General features: G+C 39.2%; 1 protein-coding gene across 3 annotated transcripts in view; it reads left to right on the forward strand.

Moving 5' to 3' along the window:
* The window catches only part of LOC129093018 (adhesion G protein-coupled receptor L3-like), a 211,525-nt gene that overhangs the window by 93,039 nt on the left and 94,622 nt on the right, over positions 1 to 23,864 (forward strand). The gene's annotated exons all lie outside the window — the stretch shown is intronic.

The raw sequence follows: 23,864 nt of genomic DNA on the forward strand, positions 1-23,864 counted from the left end.
GTTAATGCACATGACACTAATGATGAAGGTTAATAGATATCACAGCTTGATGAGGCTCTTGACGACGATAAAACTAAATGAGTGCGACCTGTGACTTGAACCTGCTGGCCTTGTGACAGTTGACATTTGACAACCTTCCTGTTAATGATGTTTATGCGGAAAATAAATGCTTCCACGCTATTATTTACTTCACCGCACTCAGGCTGGAATGCATGAGACAAATGGCTCCTCTCCCGTCGGATGAAAACAGGCGCTGACAGAGGGACAAGAATGATTGAGGGATAAGGAGGGGAAAGCAGATGGGTGGATCCTTTCTCCTTTGCCGGTGATCTTTCCCATACGTTCCTGTTCTCATTATCCTTGGCTTCTGACCCCATTTCAGAGTTGGAGGATTTGATGAGATATTTGTTTGAGCAGTGGAGTAGGATTAACTAAAGAATCCCCCGCGTTTCTTAGTGTTTTTGCACATCTTCATTAAAATCCACTCATTTGAAAGAGGGTGTTATAGATGTAGGTTTATTGGGAAGATAAGAAAAATGTTGAGGTTGCCGAAAATAGTTAGGCATGTAATTCAAGGTGAAGACAATTCCTATTATCTTAGAATTGATGTTGTTTATAATAATAAGCATTATTCTTGAGGCAACAGAGGAAAAACACTAAATCAGGCTAAGCTGTGAGTGTATATAAACAGTCAAAACCAAAATGTGTTATTCTGAATAGCTTAAAACACAAACACATACCTACCTGTCCTCACTTGCCCTCAGCTCTGAGGGTGGCTGGGCACATATTAGAATGGGACCATCTGCTTAGTACTCTCCTGCAAAGCCGTTGTCCTGTTTTTGATTTTCAGCCTTTCATCGTGTTTACAGACAGATATCACAGTGTTTTATCAAAGTATGTTGCCATAAAAGGTCTTCTGGTTGATTGCATGTACTCAAATAAAACAAAGGTTGCTATTAATGATAAGTCTTAGTTATTTATTATTAAGATAAAAAAGCAAAAACATTTGGTAATGAGTGTAGTCTTTTATTCTTAATGCATTAGAAAAAGCTGAAACACATTAATATTCATACAGCAGCATTAAATACTTAATAAAGTTTTTAATAAAAGCAAATAGGCAGCTGCCATTGACATTAAGAGGGAGCTTATCGTGCTGAGCAGATGTGAGCGTAATACCATCGTTGCTCATGCATGACCCCCACAGCTCTATCAGAAGCGGCCTTTCTTGTTTAAAGTCGAGGTTTGCATAAACATTTGACTCCCCAAACAATGGGATGTCAGATGAATTAATGCATGACTTTAATGTTGGAGGTGCAAATATCACGCAGGTGCTGCTTTAAATTAAAGGTTCTATTCGGCAGATGTAATAAATGGGGCTCTGTAGTGCTTAATCATACGGAAGGATCCAACACCGCCTCTACTTTGATTCCTACTGGGCATCCCAAACTAGACATGTAATACGAAGCATATATATAATTATGTACAATTTGTTTTAACCGTGCATACAGCATATTGGATTATAATGACTGCATATTGTGCATCAATCACTCAGCAGAGTTTCTTTGAGGTTCTGGCAACAAGCTTTTCTTGCCAGCCTTTCTCTATTTATGCAAGAGTCATTGGTTTATCTGGCCTATTCTTCATTGGAGGCTGTTTTTTTTCCATGATACAATTATGTGTTGAGCACCTGACAATTACAGAACAAAAACATGACCGATGAGCGCAACGGGAGACAAACGCCTGTTGTAATAGCATGAACAAATAGAGAATGGTGGGTGGTTTTGCATGCCAGCATTAATATGCAAAAGAATATTAATAAAAGCTCTGACACAGAGAGATACAATAAAATCTCCTTTTCAGCAGCATACAGCAAACATGATAAGTAATAAACACATTTGGAAGTTGTTTGGATTACTGTAGGAATTTAAACTGCCACACCATCTGTGCATGTGTGCCTAGTGCCTTCGCAAAGACTTTTAAAGTAAAGACATTTATTTTGTATTCCTCAATCTATTATTTTCCTACATTGGATAACATCACCTGACATGTATTATCCTGTCATTTTTTCAGCCCCTACCTACATCCAAACCTCCTCAGATCCTCTTTGATAAGAGCCTGCCGCATACAATTTTGGCCCATTAGTTGCCGTAAATTTTCAAGCCTGCAGCCCATCCAGTCAGCCCGGGTCTCCAGACGTGGCCATACAAGCCTCTGTGGTGATTAGATGGGAATGGAAGCCCGGGTTGGTACATGGGGAATGTTTAAGAACATCTCCCCATACCAAGCGGATTGATATCTCTCAGGAGATAGAGATAAAAGAGGAGCAGATTGACTCCAACCAAGCCAGTGGTTTGAATCAACCGTAACGGTGTCCATTTTTAGAGTCTGAGCGGAATGCCCCATAGACTTTGTTAGGCCCCTACAAGTTGAGCACTTTGCCAAAGAATCCAGAAGTTTGAGAGTTTCAAAAAAATATTTGGATTGCGGGCATATTTCCCTCAGGAACCCTCAGTCTGGTCATCGGGTCCTTTGGTATCAGATTAATGGCCGTCACAGTGGTGGCTCACTAAACATGGGGTTTTTATAATGTTTTAAAAAATGGAAGTGGGAGGCTTCAGTCCATTTGTCAGCTAGGGGAGTGAGTTTCACTTGGATGAGTGCAAACAGTAAAGAAAGGGCTAATTCAGACAGAAGCAGGTGGTTAGTCAGAGAGCAGGGAGCCGACTAGGCTTTTTCCTTCCCTCTATCTGATATTTGGCCTTCTCTGCACTCCATAGTCTTTCATCCTTGTTCTACTAGTTTTCTGCTCCTTTTTTTTTTTAATTGGCAGGTGGGAGTAGGCAGCATGTACATTTGATGTCTCTTGATTCTGCCCTGAAACAGTGGATCCATTTCCCCCCCCCTAGTAACATAGAAAGGGCGTTCAACTTTTGAAGACCTTTAATACCTTTCCTGGCTATTCATCATCCCTCCCCGAAGATAAAAAAATATTATCCTCTCATGCTGATTCATGGCAAGTCCAAAACTTCTTGTGGCTCTCTTTGATCCCCTCAGTCTACCAGTTTGACATAAAATCAACTTTCTCTGATGGCTTTCCTTAATATGAATCTGCAATTGTAGAATAACCTGAGTAAATTGTTATATTAAGTTCTGCTCAGTGTACATTACTTATTTATTGGAACAATGTTCCCCATAGCACCACTTCCTAGCCCATCTATTGGTGTTGTGGGGCAACAGCTGCAGTCATCACCTTCCTTTCAACTTGTCTGGCAGAACTAGCATTGCATTTATAATGCATTTTAGATGGCAGTATAATGTTGCACAGCAGAATTATGATTGTAATCATTTTGATTACATTTGATAAGGGTGAGCAGACTATTTATTAAAAAAAAAAAAACAAAAAAATCAACTGTCTGGATAGTTACATAAACAGGATTATTGTGGGGAATTTGTTTGTTTATGCAATCATATACAGCTTAAACAACTGCTTCAGTCTTAGTTTTGGCAGCAGCAGCATTGTCATTGCATATAAAAGTATGCATATCTAATTGAATCCAATCGTATTAATCACTTAAGTTAAACAAATGCAAACATGAAAATAATGTTTTACTGCAGAGCCAGTGTGCAATTGTTATTTTATTGCGAAATGAAACTCAGTGTAGACTAGATCTAGTTTGTTTATGTTGTGATCGCTAGTGTTTCATGGCATCTAATGTAACTTTGATACATTTCCTTTGATTGGGATTGATTGTTGTCCCTTAGATGAGTCATTATCTTTACTACAGATGTTGGGACATTGAGTAATTCCTAAGCTTTGTGCAGCTTTTTGAGCAAGAGTCAAACTCTTTGGTCCCGCAATAAGAGGACACAGCTTTCTAGTATAGTGTTCTTTCAAACGCTGGATTTCCAGCATTTGTCATGGATATTTAAAATGTGTGGTTGGTCCGTGTGTTTTTGTGTCTATGTGAAGGGTGATGTTTGTCATCTTGGTTGGTTGGCATCGAACATTGCTTGAAAATGACTCCCCTTTGAGAGTTAAGGCTGCGATGAGGTTCCTAGTCCCACTGAAACGATGGATGGCTCAAAGTGCTTGGCTGGGAAAGCCACCAGTCGTTGCTCAGCCCAGCATTACAAGGCACTTTCTACCTCTCTTAATCCTGCTATCTTCCCCTGTCTCTTTCTCTCTCCCTGTCCTCTCAATTACTGTTGTACTTTAGTCCCTTTTGCTGTCCTTAGCACTCCTCTTCCAATGTCTTGTGTCTTTTATTTTACTTTAATGTCTCTCTTTTTCTTTGTGGCTCTGTCACATCACTTTTTTTCTGATGAGCTTATGCCGGGCATGAATGAGTAGCCACAATCCAAAGTCTCTGGGTTCTTTATTTGGGAGGGCAGTGAAAGTGGGATCTACATTCATGCCGCATGCCCTCCAAACTTGGCAAGACGAAATCAAGGGAGTGAGACAAGGAGCGGTTTCACCTTGTTTCCTTCGTGACTCTCTGATGGCTGCACAGTTAGCACCTCACAAAGGATCTGTTTTATTAGCATGGTCTCATTCACCCACAGTCTCTGCTCTCATCTGCTTCCTCCATTCCCTTTTGGCAAGAAAATAGATCTAGATTTGTGATCAGAAAGGGTACCTTTAAATGTTGCAATCCCACTTCCTTTTTTCCTAATTAAATATTTTTTTAACTTTAAATCCAAATCAATTAAAATGGTATAACTATCCTTCCGTTTGATTTACAGGTGCTGGACCCACCTGCATGGTTATTATGCAGCCGGAAGCTTAAATAATCACTCTTCAAAATGTAAAACTGATGACACTCTTGTAATCAATGTTTCATAGCACAGTTGCATAATTCACTTTGATCTAGCCACAGCAGCTGAATAGTCATAGAGTTTGCCACTTGAACTCTATACATATCCAGTAATCCATATGGAAATTTTCACTAGTCGGCACTTATCTTTAGGGTTAATATTAGTTGTGCATGACTCCCAGTGTGTTTTAGAATGTATGACAAGAGATGAATTTAATTAGGCATCCCTTGTCCCGTAAGGGAGGGACATGGTTTAACTTGTTCTAATCATCATCATCAGCCTGAACTGCCATTTTATTACCAATGACGTCCTGATTTGTTTCTTCCTAAATTAAAAAAAAAATGTCACTGTTGTAGAAGCACTGGTGCTTCTAATGTCTGTATTTACGATATCAAATAGACCTACTTGGATTGTTTTTAAATCTTTTACTTCAAGTCGGGTCTACAAAAGGCATTTTGCTTTGGATATTGTGCTAATACTGCGTTCTTACATGCCTAACACCACATATGTGGCCTAACTGATAAATCAATATTTGAGTGTTGTGGCTTTGCAAGGCCTGTCTGTCACTTCCTCATTTCGTTTTTATTGTTTGTTAAATTAACATGAGACAGATGAAAACTTGAGTCTTGTTTGTTATAGCCTTTCAAACTCAAGTCAAGTCAAGCCAAGTCTTCAGGGAGCTAAGTTTCAAATACGTCCAAGTCTAAGTGTCCAAGTGAAAATAATGGTTTTTCCTTTTTTAATCACGATATGATTAGATTTTTGTGACATAATCTTTTCATTTCAAATTATCTCAAGCCTCATTTCGTTTTTTAATATCTTAAATATATCAAAATGATGGAAAAAAAAAAATCCATAAAACCACCCGAAAATAGGTGACTCCATGTTGGATTGTTGTGCCCATGTAGATACTAATGCACTAAACTGCTCTGATGGAAGATCTGTCTTTCATAAGCCTAATTGATTGTGCCACCTCACCCCACCACTCCCTCATACTCAGTGAGACACACGTTCCTGTTGAGGCTTTTGTCTGTGTCTAGACTTGGGTCTCCTGCTGGCCCCATACTTGCTTGTGAAAGCTAATTTTGCGGGGCTATTTTCTGACCTGGAGCATGTCAATATCGCACAGTGGGAGAGCTCTCACTTACCCAGCGCTGCATTCTTATTCATGAGCCTTAATTCCATCAGTGGCCTTCTCAGCCACGCGACCGTGGTTGTTCCTTACTATGGTGTCATTATAAGGAAAGTGCATGTAGTTGCCACAGCGTAATGCTGCAACGTAAAAGAGTGTAGCTTATAGCCCACTCACCATTTGCTTAGACCAGTGGTTCTCAAATGGGGGTACGTGAGATTTTTAAAAAATATATTTAAAATTAGCATCCATTCAAAAATCCTTTAAAAATTGTTATTTAAGAAATATTCAATAAAATATAAGTGTAAGTTCATAAACTGAATTTAATGCAACAATGCAATCGTCAGTGTTGACAGTTTAATAAATCAGACACTGATGGCAGAGCGCTTAGTATTACATCTTTTTTTCAACCAAAAATGCTTTGCGCTGGTTAGGGGGTACTTGGCTAAAAAAGTATTTCACAGGGGGTACATCACTGAAAAAAGGTTGAGAACCACTGGCTTAGACTATGTTCAAAAGGGCTGCGTATAAAGCAGGAGAGGGGGGTTTTGTGGGTGCTGTCATGGACCTTAATACATGTGCTCATTGAGGTGGGGGCTGCAGAGGGTGGGCTCTTAATGTCTAGTTGAGGTTGTGATGCCCTGCTCTGGATTTTAGAGGAATACGGCATGGCAGAACACCAAAATGAATTGCATCAATTCTGATATCCAAGCTTGGCTATTTACATTAGTAACAAAGCAAAGAGAGTAGGTTTAACAACTTACTTAAATGGATTTTCAGTAGAAGGAATGTATGTGACCTCTATTTAACCAGGTAATTCCCATTGATATTAAGATATTTATTTTCAAGGGAGACCTGAGTAGTTTTTTTTAAATTTAATGATTCAAATAATCATAATTATCACCATTTGTTGTAGTTTGATGCTAATCCTCGAAAATTGAATTTTGTGGGTAAGAATCATTTACTTCACCCCTAGCATATAAAGTGTTTGAGCCCCAAAAATGGAAGTAAGTTACTGTATTTTGTTTTTCTAGCAAGCTCCTGAGGAGCCAAAAAATGGCTTGAAGTGCCTCTATCATAGATGGAGTTAAGAATTTTGCAAGTAGACCGTGCTTTATCCGTCCTTTTGGCTTAAACCACTCAAAAATACAACGAAAAGTATTGCTGTAATCTCAATCTGTGTCATAGGAGCAAAGAGGTAGAAGGATACACCGAGTATGTTTGGAAGGAAGGGAGTGAAACAGTGTTCATAGAGAATTAAATAGAGGGATGCAGCAGAGATAAAAGGTGGTTCATCTGAGACACCACTGCACCTTTGTTCCCTTTTGGTTGCTGACACTGTCGTCACCCAATCAGGTTTCTCGTGTCACCTTGAAAATTTGATGGAATTGACTTAACTCCCCCTGCCCCGGATATTGTTGTTTACAATGCTGTTCACTTGCGACTTGGATATCAGTTGCTGTTTGATTAGTTATGAGAATTTTCCTTTCCAAGCCATCTTGATTTGACATCACATTTCACTAAGCTGTCAATAGGCTTCTGTTTGTGTCATGGTTTATTTTTGAGATAAATATTAAAATGTTTGTTAATGCCAGCCAGGAACTGATTTTCTCTGAGACGTTTCAAGAAGGTACCCCATGATGCAAGTACTTATGACTGAGGTGAGGTGTGAAATAAATATTAAGTTATTGTGATAATTGTATACCCTTAACAGGAACCTATATCATTAAGAGAAAAGGTATAAAAGCCAGCTGTAACTTTAATACTGAGCTCTTGTTCTGTGGAGAGCATCGATCTCTCTATGATCTGAGCCCATTTACAAATGCTGTAATAAACTCTTGAACGACAACTTGGTTCTCAATCTTAATTTCCGATTTCCACATCAGAGATAAGATGAAAGTGTTAATTCCACTTGGCAAATTAGGTTGCAGCAGTATATAATAATATAACTCAGCTTAGTCACAGACAGTTTAAGATATTACAAGTAAAACAAAGGCGGAATGCAGTTATATTTAAATACTAATGTTATATTTTAATTAAATAGTAATAGCACCTTGTCTTTCTCATGAAGCAAGCAAGTTTGGCATTTAAAAGTATAATTTTTAAATACAAGAAATAGAACAAGATTTTAACGGCACTTAAACTAATAGTGCTGCTAATGCGGAGAAGGAATAAACGAATACTTCACACATTAGAAATCTGAATTCTTATGTTAAATATTTTATACTCAGGTCAGGACATCATATACATGTATATAAAAACTGCAGTCACTGTTAGGAATACTTGAGAATAGTTAAGCAGCTATATACAATGCCTATAAAAAGTATTCACCCCCCTTGGAAGTTTTCCCCTTTTGTTGCTTTAATACATGAAATCATGGTCAATATAATTTGGCTTTTTTGACAAGAATTTGCAAAAAAAGCTTCTTTCATGTCAAAGTGAAAACAGATTTTTACAAACTAATGTCAATTAATTAAAAATATATAGTGTAAAATAAGTGTTTGCATAAATATTCACCCCCTTTAAAGTGACTGACCTAATTCAACAGAGGTCCAGCTAGTTGATGCCAGCAGTGTCACAATTAGTGAAATGGAGATCACCTGAGTGCAGTTGATGTGCGTCAAGTGATTGTAGTATAAAAACACCTGTGTCTGGGAGGTCCAGTCTCTGGTTCATCAGTATTCCTGCTACAATTGCAACATGAAGACAAAAGAACACTCCAAGTAACTCAGAGAAAAGATCATTGAAAAGTATAAGTCAGGAGATGGCTACAAAAAGATTTCCAACTCACTGGACTTCCCACAGAGTTCAGTTAAATCCATCATTAAGAAATGGAAGTATGGCACTTGTTTAAATCTGCCTAGAGCTCCTCACAAACTGAGTGACCGGGCAAGAAGAAGACTGGTGAGGGAGGCCACCAAGACACCTACGACCACTCTGAAGCTTCAGTGGCTCAGATGGGAGAGCCTGAACATACAACAACTGTTGCCCGGGTTCTTCACCAGTCGAAGCGGTATGGGAGAGTGGCAAAGACAAAGCCACTGTTGAAAAAAGCTCATATGAAATCTCGCCTGGAATTCGCCCAAAGGCATGTGGGAGACTCCAAGGTCAATTGGAAGAAGGTTCTTTGGTCTGATGAGACAAAAATTGAGCTTTTTGGCCATCAGACTAGACGCTATGTTTGGCGAACACCAGACACTGCACATCACCACAAACACACCATCTCTACCGTGAAGCATGGTGGTGGCAGCATCATGCTCTGGGGATGCTTCTCAGCAGCAGGCCCTGGAAGGCTTGTAAAGGTAGAGGGGAACATGAATGCAGAAAAATATCGCCAAATCCTGGAGGATAATCTGACTCAGTCTGCAAGAGAACTACGACTTGGGAGAATAAGATTTATTTTCCAGCAAGACAACGACCCCAAGCATACAGAAAAAGCTGCACAGAAATGGTTCAAAGACAACAAGGTGAATGTTCTGGAGTGGCCTAGTCAAAGCCCAGATCTCAATCCAATCGAGAATTTGTGGCTGGACTTGAAAACAGCCGTTCACGCCCGATCCCCGAGCAACCTGACAGAGCTTGAGCTGTTTTGCAAAGAAGAATGGAGAAAAATTGCAGTGTCCAGATGTGCCAGCCTGATTGAGACATATCCACACAGACTCAGTGCTGTGATTGCAGCCAAAGGTGCATCTACTAAATACTGACCTGAGGGGGGTGAATATTTATGCAATCATTTACTTTACCTTATATATTTTTAATTAATTGACATTATTTTGTAAAAATCTGTTTTCACTTTGATATTAAAGAGTTGTTTTTTTTTTGCAAATTCTTGTCAAAAAAGCCAAATTATATTGACCATGATTTCATGTATAAAAGCAACAAAAGGGTGAAACATCCAAGGGGGTGAATACTTTTTATAGGCATTGTATCATAGTATATATTGAATCAAATGTGTTACTGATAATAAGAACTCTTTATCTACTATTTCTTGCAGGAGACTCTGTTTTATGAGTGAAAATCATGCCTGTGTAACAAATATTAATTATTTTACTGAATTAATAAATCCATCATCTGTTTTCTAACTACCTAGAACCAGCTCCTTTTCCATGTGAATGCAGTACGTTTGTCTTTGTTGGTACCCTGTAGGATTGGTGGTGCCTTTTTTATCCACAAGCCTGGACAAAAACAGATTCTTAGAGCTCTGGTATGCGGCATTAGAAACCATAGCAACAGAACTCGGTTTGAACTTGAGAAGTCTTTGTGAGAAGCAGTGAGTGTTAAGCCCAACGTTAGCTTGTCTACCCACTAATCCTGTTTTGTGAGACAGGACTCAGGTCATCATAGGTGCCAGAAATGATGGAATTAGGTGAGGATAACGCGTTTTATGTTCTGTACAACAGCACAACAAGGTGTGCTCCAAAAAACTCTCATTTTTTCAAAGTGTTTTGCAATAAATCTTCTGCTACAAACAGACGTTGACACCAAATACATACCGCAGTTGGGAAACAAGCCGAGCAGAAACAAACAGACAGGATGACACTCTCTAGACTTTGTTTTCCACCTGATTGCGACTCCCCCCCCTCTTCCTCAGACTGTATCTCAGAAGACCTGGTATGTAAGAGAAGTTGAAAAACAGTTAAATGCCTTGTCTTCACTTGATAAATTCAATGGGACAGTGGTGCTGCGTGCGGTGAAATACAAGGAACGCCTTGTCACCTCTATGAGTGCAGCAAAGGGCCAGAACTCTATCAGTATTTGTACTTCTAATTCCCTCCTTGTTCACCTTGCTTGCACTCCTGGTCTGCCAAACGCAAGCTGTGCATAAATCTGAAGCAGTCACAGCCAGTGAACATGATGTAGGGCTTCTGAAATGTAGCTACAGAGGAAGATGTCATGAAAGCAAAGAGTCATGTTTCCACACTTAAAAAAAGACAACAATGCCTCTAGTGCTTAAAAAAGGCTGGATTATGATTAATTAATTCATTTTAAAGCAAAATCTGTTTAGAAATAATAGAAAGACACACCTTAAAACTCAAACTTGCCAAGTTTTCTTCAGCACTAAACTAATCAAGTGACAGTTGTATCTTCATCCGTGGGTACTTTACATTAAGGAACTGCTATTGGCAAATTCAGCATTCTTTTAATGGTGCCAATTTGCCAAAATGTCAACAATATAATTTGCAGTTATCTCAGTTTTGTCAGTGTCAATCTGACAAAATTGGTTATAGACTCAAAAAGTTGATTTCTCAAAAAGCAGTAAGATGGAGTAATTGATAGGTTTATGAATAATGTTTGCCTTTAAAAGTATATCTTCATAAGGATCTTGCAAATGTTGAATATGTCAATGCACTCTGGAGTGTATTTTGCCACAGCTGCCATCCTTCCATCAACATACAGTAAGTGATACATCTTGTACTAAATTAGTGCCTTTGTGCCTTTCTGGGCCAGTAAATTACTTTCCCCTCAGACTTAAGTCTTGACTGACAGTACCTTGGGCGTATTGACACAGGAGACAGGAGAGTTCAGTCAAGCCCAAGCTTTTAATCTCAACCGTGCTTCCTTCAGGACAAATCCTTAAGACCCGTGGTTATTTCCTGCATGCCGATGCAAGCCTGGACCCTTGCCGAGCTATCGACGCCTGACCCCTCCTGTATCGAACGCTAAGGTTACTCATAACCCCTGCTCGTCTTTCATTATTGAGATGTGAACGAGGAAGGTCGGGGAGGCGGTGGGCGGGCTCTTATTGATCGGTCAACACAGGAATATTTGATTGTCGCTTGTGTGGCTCTGCCAAGACTCTCTTCTTCATGACAACAAAGGTGGCCATTTTGAATGTATAAAAAGGTTAAAATGAGCATGGAAACATACAGTCTGAAATGGCTGGTTAAGAAACTGCAAGGTCATGCTCAGTCTCTTCAACTCTGTTTGCTTTTACTTGAAGGATTGTAAAACAGCAGCTTTAAAGCGAGGTGTATTTATTGCTAAACCTTGTGGCTTGTATAGATAGAGTTGTTTGTTATGGGACGCACCTATTCGTCTGATTGTCATATAAGGTAATTAGAAGCCAAACACCCTCCTAGAAGCCGAGCACTATGGGGGACCGTAAGTGAAGCAATGCGGTTTTAGGCTTTGAAAAAGGGCTTTGAAGAAGGAAAGTGCTGGAAGCACATCCTGGCCCAAGTCGGACATTGGAAGTTACCATGGTGACAGCGACTGGAAATGAAAAATCTGTACTTAAAGGCAGGCCTTGGTGTGTGTGTGCTCGCTAGGGAAAGTGAGAGAAGGAGAGAGATGGCGGGGGGGGGGGGATCAGTGATACAGTATGCGTATTGATTAGTGTGTAGATTACAAATACAGAGAATTGAGTGCTATTCTATTTGAGTGTTGATGGGAGTAGTTTTGTATTGTTCCAACAAACCCCTGAATTTCCCCCCATTTTCTCAAAAATAGAGATTGAATAATGGTCCAGGGAAAGGATTAGAATCTTTTTGTTGCCGCTGCACAGTGCATGCAGCCACATAATCTCCCCAGAGAATTTCTTTTGACTCGAAGCAGCAGAAGATGCCGCTCTTTGTGCGTAACGAACGGGACTTGATGCCTTAAAAAGTCAAAGCAGTGGCATTTCTGCCTTTCTTTTCCGATTCCCCATCCGTCAGTCTGAAGGCCAGCACAGCAGTGGCACCACTGGGTAGCCGGCCGAAGAATCTGACACTTGCAGAGATGCTCTTGAGATGGGCTCAGTATCTCAGCAGGAATGGTTCAAAAGGCTAACCCTGGTCAGCAATTCAATGGGGCCTGTCAATGGAATATTTCAGGATGGATTCCTTTATGCTGTGGAAAGAGTATATTGGGCGTGCGAATGCAAGCCTGCCTGCAAAGATGCAAGCACACACGCCAGAAATCGTACTTCACACCTTGCACATCAAATTATTGTTTTTCATCAGTATGTGACACATTCATATTCATATGACTGTGGTTATAAAAAATAATATGACCCAACCCTCATTTTCACACATTCTCCCCCTGGAATGAGGCTTAGTTTAAAATGGGCCTACAGGCAGAAAGTCCCCAGGGCCTACGCTGGGAGATAAATCAAGCGTCACCAGGAAGATAGGTAGCAGCATCATTTGTTGGCAAGAATAAAGAAATTCATCCTGGAAATCGTAAATCATTAGACGGGCAGGCCCCAGTGAATAAGCCTCACCCACCAAACAAATCGATTTGTGAAGTTATTGCACATTTCAATCCTCCCTCCTGTCTCCTAGCAGGCACCTGGAGAGACCCTGTGGGCGTTAAGATTTACATACACATACCCGGAGATTAGACGCCTCCTGTTTTTGACAGATATTTTAATCAGACGCTGAGCTTTGTTTATTTGTTTACTTTTATTGGAAGAGATGTATTGGGGAAAAAAATGATTTTAGGCTTGTGTAACAAAATATCGGAGTCAACAGGTCAGCTTCATGGATGCCTGTAAATGGAGTAGGAGTGAAAGTGCTTTTGCAATCAATGCCTATTTTTCTCATAGCAACAGCTTTAAAAACACGTCTCAATTAACTATTGTCCTGAAGAAAGTGGAAATACCTTTTACCAACTTTGACTTGTATAATTTGACAGGTATAATCAAGCTCATAATAATATGCACACTACTTGAGAGTGATGACTTTATTCATTACATTCAGTCCTATATTAGTTTCCAGGTTCTAACTGATCTGAGGTTATTTTGCTCTAAGAAATGCCATCCATACAATGTCAAAGCCTTAAAAGACAATTGACATGTTACTTACTGATCATATCTGAAGGAAACAGCTACGCCATGGGAATTTACCATGTATGTTATAAACTGATACAAATTGTACGTTGATTTGTCAGTTCTCCATGGCAGAAATCCCTGTTGCCTTGTTTTAAATGCGTGCAGTCAGGGGATATAGTGACAGGAGTGCTATTGCTGGCTTTTTAATTATCCATCGTCATAGCTACTATATCCTATAAATCATGTATCTCTGCATGTATGATGACATAATTTACATAAACTGCCTACCCTTACCACTAACCATTTATCTAATTTAGGGCACAGTTTAAAAGGAGCGATGATGATTAGGGTGATCAACTCTATGGAAAACGTGTCATTCAATAAACATTAGTGGTGGATTCAGTTGATTAGCAGAATAAAACAAAGTTATAATGCATTATTTATTAACATTTTTACTCTTGCTACAAGGCTACGGCTCAATGTTTGGGTGCTTCTGTGACAGAGAGAAAGATTTTAACTAATATTTGCAGAACTTGGAATTGCTATCATGTTTAAATAAAACATTGTTTTTTTTTTCTCTCTCTTTTGAGCTGCGCCATTTCCAAGATGTCTATCTCCTGACATCCGAGTAGACAGCTGAGGATTATTCTGCTGAGTTTATCTTTTCCCTTTTGAGCTAGAACTCAGACACTCATGTCTGTGCTCCATAAGACCACTTGCTGCCTTGAAAGCAGAGATAAGCTTTACATGTGAATGCATTTATGAAAAGGGTCTAGCATTGATGTCAAAGAGAATTCATCACAGACGCTCCATTGTGTTCAAAAGAATGATTGCATATTGCCAGTTTGTGAAAGAACATAATTGAACTGCAAAAATATGAACTCTAAATCTTGTCTAAATGAATTATCATAGAAGGCCAAACTTTTAATGATTGCTTTAAACAATGCACTTGCAGTATAAACTGTAACTGCACTTCCCCTGTAAAAGCAGTTTCACTGGATTTACTTAAATCAGTAAATCTTTCTTTTTCTCCTAATGTTGAATCTGGAAACGTCTAACTCCCCCAGCACACTCCAGCCTGTGCCAAAGTCTTACTTTAATGGAATTTCGGTGTGCACAGCCAGATAGATGTCTACAGCATGTGCAGAATCACGGACTGACCTTTCAGGTGGAGAAAGAAATTGCATCACCTAATACCTGTTGTGGCACGAAAATAGATGGATTAATTTCAAAGAGGCTAGGTGAGCAAGTTTGATCCGTCTGCAGCAGGATTACTTCTCCTTCAAAATAACAAGAGGGGTTTTATTCAAAATTATTTCAAAGAAAATGCATTGAGTTTGATGTGTCCCAGGGCTGTATTTTTAACATTTATTCCTAAAAAAAAAAACCCCCCCACAATTCTGATATTGTCCTGCTGACCAGCTTTCAAAATGTATATCATTTCAAAGTTCCATATTGAAAGACATATGTTCTGCATAGTTCATGTTGGTCACAATCAATGTTTAATCCTTATACTCTACACAAAGAGCTTGCTTTCTTCTCTGCACATCCACTATGCTGCAAAAAATAGATTTAGCTCTCCACTTGCACTGGCAGAGTGTTTGGAGCAAGCTGTTAGGGCTCAAGGTGAAGTAAACATGCACTGAAGAGCTAAGAGGTTTGTCATTCTTTCAACCATTCAAACTTACTCCGAGTCGTATTCAAATTTCTGTAGAAGGCTTTGGTGCCACAAAGTAGCGCAAATAGAAATATGAAATATCTGAGGACCTCTTATTCAGAGACATCCCTTGAAAAACAATCTAATGAAACGGGTCAAATCTGTGTTATTAATCGCTTACATTTCCAAAACACAGCAAGTTGTGTTGAGTTACTTCAATTTGCAATTTGTTTCTTTTGATTTAAGTATACGCATGTCTTCCAAAATGCCTGTTTACGAAATGTTTACCACAGCTGATCAGCCCTTGTGGTGTCAGTAAACATGGGACCTCACTGACAACAGCATCCAGTCTGCAATGCTCATCATGGGAGGGGGTGCGTCCCCTGAGGCGATAACCTCTGTCTGGCCTAATCCCAAATCCATGTGTTGCCTGACAACAACCAAGGGAATTCTGTGCAACCGATTCATGGTTTTTCCTTTCCTTTTTTCAAAAACACAAAATAATCTCGCAACTGAGCGGGGTGAAAATAAACTATTTAGACTATTTATGTTAACAATTTCAGTACATTTATACTTTATATGAATAATTGTAATGTTTTTTGATCAGTTCATTAATGTTTCATGTTTTTTTCATATAAAATCAGCAAAGGAAAGAACATTAAACTACTACTAAGTCAATGAGTATGCACAATATTTTAAATTTCACAAAATATACACACCAACATATAAAAAAACAAACAAGTGAGGGTATTACTGCCGTGTTCCATTCAGGCCCTAGATTTTGCTGAAGGACAACTTGAACTTGTCGTGACTGCTGCTGCGGAGATTAATCTTTGCTGTACAGGATGTTTCCATATAGTTGACATTGGTGTTGAATACGTATTAATGAATACACAGTCACACGCTCAGATGTGCAACAAATCACCTAGATACATTTCTTGTAAAAACAACAATTTTTTTTTGTAAAAACAACAAAAAAATCCCTGAGGCAGGATTACATCCTGGTGTGGATTTATCTAAGTCGGGAAAGGTACAAATATGACAAATCAGAGATGTAAAATCTTTTGACCGCTGTTTATATTCGTCTCATCCATCATCGTGAGCCATAAACAAGCCGAGTCTCTCTTCTCAGTTACAGAATATTGTTATAGTCATCACCTCCGTGAAAATGCCCACTCGTCCAAACACACGGCGAAACAGGAAAAGCATGTGTTTATCAAGCTGAGCTGGTGCTTCACTTTAGGCTCTTGGACTAAAGCCAAGCAAAGGACCTCATAGATGGATCCATATATCGCCCACATCCATAAAGTCTCAGTATGTACTCAGATGTGTGTCTGTATTCTAGTTGATCATCTCTCCACTAGTGCCACTGGATTGTTTCACAGCATGTTGCATTGGGACAAAAAACAGTTAATCTACTAAATACAATATCAGTGAGGGGCAAAACTGTGTGATGTAAAAATCTTGTGAAACTAATCTGTGTGAATGGCTGAGAGAGATTATGCTTGTCAGGAGGAACAACATTTTTTTTTTAAATGGCATTGAAGTTATGTGAGCAGTGGAAGTACTTTATGAGTGATGATCAATCTTGACCTTTGTTTGACCATCCCTAATGAAACTCTTATTCCATACCTAATAGAGCCTGATAAAGGTCGTTCATATAGCTCACACACATAAACACTCCATCTTCTCTATACTGAACAGTCACTTGGCACTTCATTCATTTCTGCTTAGTTCCACATAGTTAATCCAATAAAAAAGGAATATGGCTGATGTTTGTCACCCATAGTGTTTGTAAAGACAGCGTGACAGCTTGATGTTTTTCTATGGCGTTGTAGCAGGTTGCTAATGCCACCCAGCAGCAAAGTATGACTATTCACATTGACCAATCATTCATTGGAACATGTAGGTGCATGTGTGTTTGCGAGCAGATGTTCATCCTTGTTTGTGCGGTGCTATGTGAACTTCAATACTCAAGGACAGTGAGCCCCTTCAGCGCTGCACTGAAAGTGCTCCACACCCACACTGGCCCATTGTGTTTATGTTGTATACATTTAATTCCCCACCTTCCACTTCTGCTTTTTAATATGCGTTCAGCAAGTCTCTTTGGAAACAAGCCGCATCTTTATAATAATAATGTGTTGGATGGATTCAGTAGTGCCATTATAGATGGTTTTTCAGTGAGGCTATAGAGGACTGTATTTGTCTGTGTACAAGTGCAGTGGTTCTCTGAATATGTATGTGTCACTTCTCTATTACCCTCTGGACTCAGTTTCAACCTATGGGTTTAAAAGGTAAGGAAAGGAAAATCTGAAGTGTAAGTGAATGACAACTTTAAAATATAGTGTACTTCTAAGTCGCCCTCAACCTTTTGACCCCTGTCTGCTATGATGGAGCTGGTCAGTAGCTAGCCATACAGTATGCATTCTATGTGATGTATAGAGCTGCCAGTTCAAACAGTTGATATAGATGGTCTGTCAAGAAAAGACCGGACAAAAAACAGTTGTATAGAAACACATTAACGTAAACTAGTAAACCTTTTTCACAACTTCTCTTTTCTCTCAAAATATTCAGAGAGATGCCCCATGAAGATGTAGGATGTATTCTGTGATGATTTATATATTTATGTTACTCTTATTTTGATGATCAAATGCCACCAAGACAAATAAACTACTGTTGTAGTTCCAATCAGCAGCCTCATTGGCTGGCTTTAGGGCATTTTGTTGTTTTGGGCAATTATCATGTAATGTTCAAAATTAGGCTAAATCTGAGTAAGGCTAAATCTTCCAACTTACTGGCCTCAAGTTTGTTGGTAAACAGATGTACCTCATGGAATTCTAATTGATGTACAATACTTATACTGTACATTTTCATATTAGGGCTGTCAAAGATAGCGTTATAATAACGCACTAACGCAAATTCATTTTAAAGTCACTTAATGTTTGACTCATTGACGCAGGTTGTTAATGATAACCCTCTGCCCAAAGTCACATGGCAACTACCAATTAGCGGAGGAGTTTGGACCGACTACGACGATTGCGCTCTCCGGGAGAGTCTGACAGCAGTCAGACTAAACCTTACGGTGACAGCATGTGATTTTGACCAGCAGTGGGAAATAGTAGTTACTGGATGTAACTCTAGTTCGATGAATACGTGTGTAGCCCTCTAACTACTGCGCTGCTAATTGATTTCCAAAGATTGATTGACATCTATTTGCCGAAAGTGAGCATATTTGTCCACTCACATGTTGATAAGAGTGTTGTATAGTAGAAAAATCTCCCTTTCAGGTGCATTTTGAACAGATGAAAAACACAAGTGATTAATTTGCGATTAACTCTGGACAATCATGCGGTTAATCAATTTAATATCCCAATCAAATTATATTTATATATATATGTGTATATACAAGGGTGGCTTTAACATTTTGACCAATGCTTTGAAAACGTGAAAATAAAGATTTTGTTTGCAATCATTCTCTCCATCTAGTAGTAGTAGTTCCCAGCACTTAAGCAGATGACTAATAAAATCAGTTTAGTTTCAATGAATTTAATCACATAAACCCAACGTTCACAACCAGAGGCAGAAACAGCACTTATAGAGCGTAAGCATGGTTGTTACAGCTTGTTTGATTTTCCCCAGCTGAGGGTATCTTTGAAGTAAGTCCAAATAATTGGAACATACAAAGAATAAATTACTCTATAGCAGCTCCCCAACATAAAGCTTCATATATATGCTTCTTAGCCAGCTTCTGTGAACAATAGGCTTCCACAGGGACCGATAATTCCTCAGCCGGAAAAGAGCCTCACTAAACAACACTCAACAGTTGACTTTAAATACTTCCTGGTTTTAGTCCAGAGCTAAATACACAGTGCTCAAGGCCATTGCTCCTCTTCTCCTTGTAACATGTTCTTGAGGTTTTCATGGTTTTAAAGGTTTTTTTTGTGTGTAGCGCCAGGAGACAGACTGAATGAGAAAAGATGGATGCTTTGGCGTGCAGCAAGGAAAGATAATGAATGAAGTCGACCGTGGGTGGCGAAGACCATCACTAAAGCGTAATGGGTCCCAGCAGAGGGTTGGGGATATTGACCCGTCCGTCACTTTGTTCATCGCTCCCCTCCCTCCCTTCCTTTCTTACAAATACAAACTCTCACAAGTGTGTACACAGCCTGACAAACACAGTGCAATGTACACATTGAGCAAACAATACCAACATACACATTGTCTTTGCACACACACACACGATCCAAGTCCCTTAAGCACCTTGTGCATATTTTTCTCTTCATATAACAGAAACCAATACCAATATTTGTGTATGTTTGTTCATTTCTTGGAGGTGGGCTATGTTGCTGTTTTTGCTCTTTTTAACTGAAAGCAAATAGCGTTTTTTTTGCTCCCTGACAGGGATTGTTTCATCAAGCATATATGAACTGTGGGAGAACTCCACAGAGAGGCTTCCCCTCAATGATATACGCAAGCTGAACCGTCTACGTTTTTTTGTGACTCACTCCAGGCAAATTCTATGGAAAATCACTCAAAGCAATTTGCTGTATTGGAAGCAGATTCAGCATTGCATTTTTTTTCTTCTGAACTTTTAAAAAGATGGCAAACCTTTCTATCCTTCCACTTGGTTGGCATTTTCCTCCTGATATAAATCACTTGAGTTCTGAAAGGGAACAGTGGTGCACACCAATTCTTCTTTTGTTACTCTCCAATATGGACAAATCTGTCTAGCTTTGACAGCAGCTGCACCTTCCCTGTCTTAAACTACTGGCTGTTTCCTTATTTTTCTTTCTCTTTCTTTCATCGATTCAATTATTCACCCATTCATTTATTTATTTTTTCTGCTGTCAGTGGTCAATAGACTGAAGGGACTCAACCCACTTACATCAGAGGCAGCAGCAGGATCACCCAGCGATTATAGTCATTACAGTTTGTGCTTACATAGGGCTCTTGTGCTTTGTGCCACATCTCCCCTTGTCAGCTGGCAGTCTGAGCTCTAATCTGCCAGTTATAACAAACAGCAGATGAGGGAACAAGAGGAAAAAGCTATGAGGGAGGAAAAGTGAGAATGCGGGGAAAAAAGAAGGGGCGGTTGGTAGACAAATTGAAAAGGCAATTTCTTTGGTCCTCTTTTAGAATCTTAGCTCTGAGAGGGTTATATCCAGATGTAATCCCTTACCATTTGCTGATAACACTAAGAATTGGTGTATTTTTTAAAATAGGGGTGTGGGAATACACTGGTATTGACAAAAACAGTAATATCAAAAAAAGACAATTTCTGGATATCATGTGAAAGGGATAGTTTGGATTATTTGAAATGGGGTTGTATGAGGTATTTATCCAAATGAAGTGTCCTACAAAAGTAAAAGGTAGATGGAAGATACAGACAGGAGTACTTTCACAGGAGCAAAGTAATATACTGCTGTGAACAGGGGCAGCAGCAAAACATATTCTACCCATCTAAAAAAATATAAAATATAAAAAAATCAATATTAGTTTAAATGTACAGCAACTGCATTGGAACTACTGTTTGTTTCTCCCAACTGGCCGCTTGCCATCAACTAAAGGTAATACACTGACTATGGAGTCATACAACCCCACAGCATACTATCTTCAATATTTATTTTAACAATAAACAAATGATAATTTTTGATATGATTGATGTTGATATGACACACACAGACAAAAACACACAATAAACTTTGTTAAAGATTCATTTTACTTGGATTTTTACTTCATCTAACATAGTTTGTTTCAAATGTTCTATAGACATTTCAATAATATTGTTATGGTGAATTATTTTGGCCACGATAAATGTGTAGTGAAAATCTGATATTGTGACAATCCTAGTTTTAAATAATTAATTTCATCCCTTTGTTTGTACCAGTGAAACCCAAGCTTCCAGCATGATGCCAATTGGAGCATTTAGCCTGCTGAAGCTCCTATTCACATGCTGTGTTCTTCTTCCTGTACTGTACATTCTGCATTCCCATATTTGAATACATCGCTCAGAGTGGATCCAGTTCTCTCTCCCCCTGCTAGTTCAAAGGGCTCCGTCACAGCCAAGGGTCTGATGAGATCCTGATTATCCCTCTAATTGGTAATTGTGAAGTTGTTGTGGCGCGTGGCGTGGGCAGCTTATCCTGCTATTGATCCCCCTCCTACTCTGCCATCGATTTGCACTTGATACATTTAATCGTAATTATTTCTCCACCTTATTTTATTCCCCTGCAAGATGCGGGTACTTCAGGACACTAACGGAAATCAGATCAGGAGGTATTTGTGGCTGTTTGTGCAGAGGTAAAAATGCACAGCATGGGGATTTTGAATATGGGTCAAGATAGATGTTCAGGCTGGGATTAAGTTTGCAATCCATGTTAAATACACATTATGATGTTTAATCCCTCAAGAGAAAGTTATTACAAATTATGATTTAAAAAGTCCAGATAGCTTAACTTGTAGGGCAGCAATGTTGAATCAAAAAAAATACAAAGAACATATATTATGTTCATGTTATCCTTCCACAGAATAAACCAACAACTATGTCTATTCATGAGTGTCTGTGTCTGTTTCTGCTTCAACCTCAGGCTAGCTACATCTCTTCTATCCATCTCACTTCTAATTCTATGTGACACTTAATCTTAACTTGTGTTCTCACCTGCTGATACCCCTCCCCAGAATAAACTAGAAATGGTAGTAAGCAGGAAGGGTGTAGAGATGAGAAGACTGCCTCTATAATTGTTTCTCAGTTTTATAGGCTTGACCCCTTATTTATTTGACTGGCATTTACTGCCTGGGAATTAACTCTTCATAGGGAGGGTTAGGCCGCAGACAGCTGACTGGAGTGAGTGGCAGAGGGCGATGGGGGTTCATGAACCCATAAAGCCTGCGTGGGCGAGACTCGGCGGACCATATCTCATTACTGGCCTGCCTTGAAATTAGATGGGCCCCTTTTTGCTTGTCCCTCACTGGTTCGATTGATTAGTTGACAGCCAATCAATGTTAATTAAGGTGTAGAGAATCCTTTAACTGTGGTGTATGAATCATTGCGTCAGACCCCGTCTTGACCTTCACAAGACTTACACTGTAAACGCTCTTGCTGGGGAATAAACAGCTTTTATATATTGCAAGATAATGGTAGTCGGTAAATGAGTCTAGATAGACGGTGATCCTGTATATACTGTAGCAAGAGCTGGCCTCATGAAGATCACATACACAATGGGGTTGCAAAAATAGACTGGACAGACCTTCATAACCTGTTTTTCATATCGCAAACAGATGCAGAATAGCGACAGATCAATACTTGTCGGAACGTTTAAGAGTTAGTGTTTTTAGATAAGTGTTGCCATTACGTGTGGCGAAAGGCTCTCTGTGAATATGAAGTGGGGCTTTGATTGATGACCGACCAAAACAAAATGTCACATGAGAACACCACTGGCACCATAATTGTGTTTTTTAATGAGGACCTGCATTTCAGGTTGGAGCTGATATCACACATACTGGATTGTGTCTACCCCCCTCATCTCCACTACCACCACTACCATCCATCATGCAGTAATAACAATGTGACCTGTTCACGGTTTTAAGCCTGGTTTCAGGTCCATGACTTCCAACTCCAACCCTCAACAGAAAGATGAATTTACCCACTAGATTGTCTGCTGAACCTATAAAGGGTGAACTATCTCAACGTTAAAAGTCCCTCAACTCTGTCCCAATATACCATGCTTTACTCCCTTAATGTTTTCAATTATCTTGCCTCAATCAGGGTGGTATTGGAGATCTCTAGTCCATCAGTTAGTCATGTGTCCCCATAAATATAATAAATCTAAAGCAGCACTACAGTCAACTTAAACAAAAGAATGTACTTTTGTATAAGAAATGGTTTACAAGACAAATATAATTGTATTAAAATACAAGACACATCAGAAACACTGCAACCTAATTAAATGCAATACTTTATATTTTTTGACAAATATATTTTTTTACCATTCTAACCTAAACACATAAATCCTTTAACTAAAGTTTATATCATTCTCAAAGTTTTGGAAATAGCCTTAAATTCTAGACCCCATTTAACAGTCTCTGTCTTAAAATGGTACCCGTATTATACTTCTATTAAGTTTGGGGACTTACAAGAGTCACATTTTAGAAAGTGACCCCCCAACTAGTCAAAATACGGCCTCTTTGTCAGTGCCCCTTTGCACCTGATACTGACACACCAGGGCAGTATCTAATGTAAACCCATCCTCTTCAGTATTAGACTGTCAAGGCAACTGATGTAGTAAAAATAAGTCCCTGTAAGGGTGGGTGGGGGTGAATCATGGACAGGTCACACCAACACAGGACTTTGACCCAGGAGACCACTGACAATGTACTGTCAAACAACATTTAACGACTTATTTTACTATAGTGTTGTTATGTAACTTCCAGGGTTATGTAATAAACCTAATGCTTTTGTTGTTTACACCTTACCAAGTAGTTTTGTTGCAAAAGTAAACCTGAAAACT

The sequence above is a fragment of the Anoplopoma fimbria genome, chromosome 7 (genome assembly GCF_027596085.1).
Source record: "Anoplopoma fimbria isolate UVic2021 breed Golden Eagle Sablefish chromosome 7, Afim_UVic_2022, whole genome shotgun sequence".
NCBI classification, from domain to species: Eukaryota; Metazoa; Chordata; class Actinopteri; order Perciformes; family Anoplopomatidae; genus Anoplopoma; species Anoplopoma fimbria.